Here is a 7,804-nt window from a genome sequence, read left to right as displayed (position 1 = left end):
TGTACTTGGAGAGCCATCTGTCAGAAGCTATTAATAATTACACTTTTTACCTCTTTCTCGTTGGAGACCCAGTATGTGGGGGGAGACACCTTCCTTCACCTGCCCCTTCTTCTCCAGCTCTTGAGAATGGTGAATATCCTTGGGATGTTCAGACCAGCATATTTCTATTGCTAGGTCTCCTGAATGTGGTTCAGGTCTTGTTTAGAGTTAAACAACTATTTAAGAATACCACCCAGAGATCAATGCTTGCAACAGGCACCGCAGCTACTCAAACCCCTGCAACAGGCACTGTGGCTACTCAAATTCCAGTGAGAAGCACTGCAGCTACTCCAACCACTGCGACATACACTGTGACTACTCAAACCCCAGCGATAAGCACTGCAGCTGAACCAGAGAACCAACCTACATCAGTATCAGTTGTCCCTATACACTAGAAAAAATGGACACAAAAGTCAACTTGCTTAGTAAAGGATGACGATGAACCACGACCATCACAAGAACAGAAGGAAAAGACAGAACCAGAGATAACCAACCGATCCCTGTCCCCAAGTGAGCTGCGAGACACGTGCAAAGATTTCAGCCACCAGCCAGGGGAGCAATTTGTCACCTGGCTGCTCCGATGCTGGGATAACGGGGCCAGTAGCTTGGAATTAGAGGGTAGGGAAGCCAAGCAGCTAGGATCCCTGTCTAGGGAAGGATACATTGACAAAGTGAATGGAAAAGGGACCCAAGCCCTCAGCCTCTGGACGTGACTTCTGTCAGGCATGAGGGAAAGGTATCCCTTCAGTGAAGATGTTGTATGTCATCCAGGGAAGTAGACCACCATGGAGAGAGATATCCAGTACCTGCGGGAATTAGCCACGCGGGAGATGGTTTATTATGACCCAGACAATGCGCGGTTGTCCCACAGATCCTGATGAAGTCCAGTGTACTCGACCCATGTGGCAGAGGTTTGTACAGATTGCACCATCATCATAACACCACCTCACTGGCAGTAACGGACTGCAAAGGTGAAGAGGCACCAACAGTGGATGAAGTGGCTCTGGCAGTATGAAGAAAATCTTCCTCCCTATAGGCCTGTGTCTCAGCCGTGGAAAGACTGTCTGAAAAATCTGAAAACCTGTTTGAAAAACTGTCCAGAGAGGTCCGGCAACTCAAAGAGGATATGTCCAATTCCCCACTTGTGGGGACCAGTCTCTTTTGCCTTTGACAAATTACTTGCTATCTTGTACATTAGCCATCCCAAACGTCTGTTCAGTAGCTGCCACCCCACTGTAACGTCTTGCTTGCTTCTCCACAGGAACTCTGTAAATTTACTATCCTTTTCTTGTAATCCATCTTTCTTGTTACTTCTGTCAAGGAACCACTTGAGTTACTTTATTTCACCCATATTTTCCCAGGCACAGCTAAAAGCCTTTGGTTGTGTTCACGACAGGAAATGCCTGGTTATCTGTTAGGTAAACTGATGAATTAAATACCAAAATCTTCCAGGACAGTTTTCAGTCCTTTAAAAGCAGTTCTCAGCTGAGTCCTGTCTTCCCATTTCCTTAATACAATCAGAGCAGCTTTGACCTTTGTCTGAACCCCATGGCAATGATTAAAGACCCCACCAAGGGCAGCAGCGGTCACAAATGGCACAGATCTTCACAGGGTTCCCACCAACTCCTATACTTCAGCAGAAGGCTCTGGCAGTCAGACATTTTGAAGGCTTCTCCTTGCTGTTTTTCACCAAAGTGTATCCATTCCTCTTCCATGGGATCAAAAAATCAGCAGTCAGTCACTTTTTGTTTTACACTGACTGTCTTTTGCCCTCTGAATGCATTTAGCATTGCTCACAGGAGAAATAATACTTGATTGTCAGATTTCTACAATTTTTAATTAAGCCAAAAATTGTCCCCATCTGTATTCCTTCCCTCTGCCTTTCTGTATTGATTCCTTAGCTCAGGAAGGCAGATTCTGAGTAGATTTTCTAATTTTTTTACCTCAGGCAGATTTCTGACTTTTGTTATCTTTTTACCTGCAAATGCTATTCTGCTCACTAGGTCAGATGTGCAAATCTGAAGTTTTTGATGACAGCATTAAAGACGGCACGGTTCGTGACAGTCCATGGGTAAGAATGTGGAAACCCCTGAATCAGGCTCATATAACCCAGGGACATGTAGGATGAGAACACGGTATTTTCACTGTGAGCTGTGAAGGTTATGCAAGGCCACCAAAGCCCAGAAGTGAAAAAGCTATGATCCTTAGAAATAATAAGTAATGATCTCCTTTACCTCCACTGTGATGTCCACAGGGACTGTATCACTCACTAATGAACTAAGCGAGCTCATAGAGCAGTGAAGCGATCTAATCCCTAGTAATGATAAAAATAACTATTTTAAATGGAAGAAGCCAAGAAGCACTGACAGTCTAAAGCTGCATGGTAAAACAAACCAACTGCCTGACCTGAAATTTGGCTAAGACAGGACTCCGGGACAAAAACTGCAGCAAATGTCACCTGGACATTACTCAGCATTTGCTGTCAAGATCTTGGCTTTTTATCTCTCCAGAAAAGCAGGATTTTAGCACCCAGTTACAATTGATCGTGGCAGACATGATAGACACACAGCACAATGTACTGGACCGATACATTTCCTTCAGTGCGGTCCTGAGAGTCCTTCAGGCCAACCGTGAACCATAAGGCTGTGAGACTTACACCAGGCAGGGTCCCAGTGCCACCTTGTGTGCTGGGGAAGGGGGAAGGTATATACGGGAATAGACTTCCTTTACCTTCCAATCCTCGCACCCCAGAATTTATAAAAATAAAATCTTATTCTTCAAGAAAACATAAAACTGGTACTGTGCAAAAGAATTCTACCAAGGATATTTAATAGCACAGAGCGCTGTAGAGAGGGCACAACTGGATCAGGCCCCCTGTAGATGGCTAGGTGAGTTGCTCACTGTTACTCTGGTAGTTAATGCCTGACCAATACACAAGGCAGCCAAGACCATGCAAAAGCATTGAGATGGTCTCTATAAGTCCTGTAGAATCTTGGCTTTAACAGGCACAAAATCATATTGGCATCTTTTTGTGGGGTTTTTTGGTGGGGGATGAGAACCTTCCTTCTTACATCTGTTTTCAAAATAAAAAACTGTTTTCACTTAAAAGCAGAAAATCCTGTTAACCATGGAAGCCCTGTGTCTTCGGCTTGTATGTTTTCAGAATATATATATATAAAAAAATATATGGTGTATATGTATCTATTACATGAGCCTAACCAAACTCCGAAGTAATAACAGGAGTTTTCAAATAAAATTAGGAAACTTCTACCCAAAGAAAATGGCACTTACTGTGCAGTCAAGTGTCCCTGCTACTACCATGCTACATAGCCATCACATCTGGTTGAAATATGCACATCAGGTTGTCACCACTCCATAAACCACATGCATGCTCAGACAGAGCAACAGGGTCTAAGTCGTGCTGCTTCCAGCCTGGTCATGCATGGCCAGGGGGCTCGGGCAAGAGGTGGTGGAGGATGAGCCTGGCAGCAGTTTTGGGTACCCTGCCAGCAGGGTCACCTCACTGGCCACGGCCACCAGCCACAGCCAGGATGACGGGGACAGAGAGGGAAGGCTGCAATGCCTGGTAAGACTGTGAGGCACAAGCCAGGCTGCAGAGAAAGCAGCAAGGTGAGGATGGTGCCCGGTGCAGGTCAGGCTGTGGGGTGCACCAAGGGGGCCTGCCGGACCCATGGGTCTCACCCACAGCCAGTGGGAAAGAGCGGTTTTCTTCCATGACTATCAAATGGGACCCCAGAAACAAACTCTCAGAAAAAATGCCATGGTCACTGTTTTTCCCCCTGCTTTCTGCTTTCCACTCACAGTTTTAATGAATGTCTCTTGGAAAAAGAAAGGAAAAAAGAAAAGGGGGAATATGGCATGAGATGTGTCTGGCAAGGGTTAGGCAAGATGGTCTTGGGAGCAGAAAGACAAGGCAGGAGAGGAGAAGGAAGGGGCAAATCCTGACCTCTCTGAGGGCAGCAGGTACCAGAGAGGGAGCTGAGCATCTCTGCTGGCACACCCTGTCTCTGCTCTTCTCGTCTCTCCTCTCATCAGTGCCCAGTAGGACGCGGCCCCTCACATCGGCCTCAGAGACGGCTTTTTTGCATTAAAGATCTGTGAGCTGGTGCCCTTGTGTTCCTTCTTTTCTATGAGAAGAATGCGTTTTGGCTGCTGAACAAGAACAGTAAAGATGGGTTGTAACAGATACAGTTCAAGTACTTAAACCGACTTTTGCTCATTTTATCTGTGTCCCCCCCCCCCCCCATTTGATTCACATAACAAGTAAATCCACACACTGAATATAAACATAAATAGATTTTCATGGGAAAGTTCATTATAAAAACCCTCAAGTCTTTTAAAAAGAATTTAAAAGACATATCAATGAGCAGCTGTAAAATAAAATCACTGTCATTCTCACTCTTCCAACAAAATCAAACCTAGAATCTTCCTGGGTAATTCCTATCTTTGCATAGGTCAAATTCATAAATTATGTTACTTTTCCCCAGGCCCTCTCCACAGCCAAAACTAAGCCAGGATGAGCAATAAATTTACTCAGTAGATGGAGCAAGAGTATCTAGATAGTAGAAGGTGTGCCAAAGTACTACGATGCAAGTCTCAGAACTGGGACGGCGTGACTTTATTTGCAAGCCTCAGAAAGCCGCGGGCAGAGTTCTTGTTTTTTAGGCTTATTCCAGCAAGGTTAGTGTCACGCTTAGGTAGCTGAACAATACTCAAAAAATCAGGGGGAATTCCCTGGGTAATACTGATATGGTGAAGCTCATCAGACTGAGAGGGGCTCCTGCCACCCATTTCTTAGCTCCCACTCTCAAGAATGCTCTTTTACAAATCACGCTCCTACTGGCTTTGTTTCCTGAGGAACAGTAATTTTCAGTGATGAAAGCACTTTTCTTCAGAGCAGCCCCACTGTGCAGGGCTTTCTCCCTTTAAATTATTAGTGGTACAGGGACATCTCACTTACTGCAACCCCATGGCAGAGAGCTGCCTTGGCTTTTGGCTCAAAGGCATGAAAAGCACCTCTGTGTAGCCATTGCTGGTTCTTCCTTGCAGGAATAAATGCCTTTTTCAGTCATTAATAAAAGTCCTCCTGGATATTACCAGCACAGAGCATCTAGCATGGAGTAACATCAGTTCAGAGAGAGCTAAGTAAGAAAGCTGGATGACTGCAGTGTCTCTTGGGACAGGAGCTACTGATGCTGGAGTGAAACTTTTTGCAGGTTGTCTGGCAACTGCAGGTCAGTGTAGGCAGTTAAGGCACCTCTGGGGCTTATTCCTATTTTCCCACAGCATTAGATCTATGGTAAAGTGTTGTGGTTTAACCCCAACCGGCAACCAAATCTACACAGCCACTCACCGCCTCCCCCACAGCAAGAAAGCATGTGGATTGAGGTGAAGACAGGTTAATAATTGAAATAAAATAAAATAATAATTACAAATTGTAACAAAAAGGAAAATAATAAAAAAAAACAGAGAGAAATAAACCCCAAGACAAGTGATGCAAATTAGAAGAGTTGCTCACCACCAACCGACCAACGTGCAGCCAGCCTCCAAGTAGTGCCCCCCCCCCCCCCCAACCTACCCCCTAGCTTTATTGCTGAGCATGACATCATATAGTATGGAATATCCCTTTGGTCAGTTGAGGTCAGCTGTCCCGGCTGTGTCCCCTCCCAGCTCCTCGATCACCCCCAGCCTGCTCACTGGCGGGGCGGCTTGGGGAGCAGAAAAGGCCTTGGCTCTGTGTAAGCACTGCTCAGCAGTAACTAAAACATCCCCGTGTTATCAACACTGTTTCCAGTACAAATCCAAAACACAGCCCCTGTGAAGAAAATTCGCTCTATCCCAGCCAAAACCAGCACATTTTCCACTCCTTATTCCATACCATTTTCCTCATGCTCAAGTCCCACACTATCCAGCACATCCTCATTAGCCACCACGCCCCTTCCAATCTTTTGATACAATACACAGATATCATTCCCTTAGTCTATGGAGCACCCCCCTAAGATGTCCATAAAATGTCCACAAAAGGTCCATTGAGTTCATTTAGCCCATGACTTTGGGCTCCATCTGTTATGGTGGTCACTCAGGACAGGAGAGGTGGTGTGTTGGGTGGAGTTACCGGGCACCAAAACCAGCTCAGGTCGGGTCACTGCTGCACTTGCCCTGCTTCTTGTAAGGTTTGTCCTCCATTGGTTCTGGTGGTTCCTGCTACAGTAATTCTGATAACACGCAACTCCAATCACAGGTTACTACAATTTAAAGGCATATCCATTACATTCCCCATCTCTGGTCCTGTGGACTCGGGCCTTAAGTCTTAACACGGCAACAAATTCCTGCTCTTGCCTCTAGCTTGGCTAGCAGTGAGAGGTTCCTGCTATACATATATTATATATGGCAGTCACAGCAGTGGTGATATACAGCACCATGTAATACTGCCATCATACAACTCAAATCATGGATTATTTTCACTCAAGATTAAATCACTTTGAGGCACACATTGGACTTCCTCATCCTTCTGCATCACAATGCTCCCAGCCCCTCCACTTTAGGGCAAACTGCATCCTCTCCTCCTTCTTCCTGAGACTTCACAGTGGCAAAAATAGTTTATTCTGAAATGGAGATTCAGCAAGCCCTTTGTGATTTGCCTTCTGACACTCCATTTTGAGGAAAACTTCTGGTGAGGAAAATATCATTCTGCAGGGCTGAGGTTTAACAAAAGTATTAACAAGTGAAAATAGGATCTAGAAAAGTCTAATGAATTTTTTTAAATGTTGGGCAACTTTAATTATTGGCCCTGTTGTCAACTTCTGCTGCCTGTGTCTGCCACCCAAAAAAAAAAAAAAAAGGTCAGGACAAATAGTAATCAAATCTACTAGCACAGAAAGCTATAAATGCCTACAGAGATTGTCTCATCTTAAAAATAAATCATGAACTGAGGATCCTTTCTGCCCAGTATTTGACAGCCCAGAATTAGAGTGAGTCTTTGGTGAAAGGAGAAGTCATTTTCCTTCCCAACCATACCCATGCGTAGAAGCAGCAACATATTCCACCCTGTAACCCAGTGCCATCCTGAACTTTCAGCTGTCTTTTGGGAGCTTGCAATTTTATACGGAGATGCGCAGTTTCTCAACATGGAAAGTGGTTGACATGAGAACAATGATGTGGCGAGATGACGTACACGCTGTACTTCTGAGAAAGGAAAAGACCACTCACTGCAAACATTCTTTGTGGGATTAAACTCTTCCTATAACACATTTATCTGCCTTGCAGAGAGCTTTAGCAGAGTGACTTTCCCCCAGGAATGCTGTCTTGCAACAGGAACCTTCCTCTTTGCCACCTTCCTCTGAGAGTATGACGTATTTAACAAAATTCCTTGACAAATAATATTGTGTCTTGGGAAGGCTAAATTATGACAATTAAGAGGCAGAGTGAGATGCAAACAAAGATGTAGAAATGTTCAAAAAATTCCGAGTATTTTTGGAGGAGATTACAAAAGCTTTTTTTCTCCCCTCCTTTTCCCCTCAGAAAATGTTTTCCTTTTGGACAAAGAAGCCTGGACTTAAAATTGAGTTTTATCCTGTTTTCTTAAAACCATTTTCTATTAAAAAAGAATCTTTAAGCCCACTTCCCAAAATCATTTCCAGTTTCTATAAACAAAATATTTGTACCCCAAAGCTGTGGTTTCTCCTTTCCTTTTTTTTTGTTTTTATCCATGAAAAAACACTTTTGCCTTCTGAAATGCTCTTAA

Source organism: Balearica regulorum, chromosome 1 (assembly GCF_011004875.1).
Source record: "Balearica regulorum gibbericeps isolate bBalReg1 chromosome 1, bBalReg1.pri, whole genome shotgun sequence".
In the NCBI taxonomy this organism is placed as follows: Eukaryota; Metazoa; Chordata; class Aves; order Gruiformes; family Gruidae; genus Balearica; species Balearica regulorum.
This window is presented reverse-complemented; position numbering follows the sequence as displayed.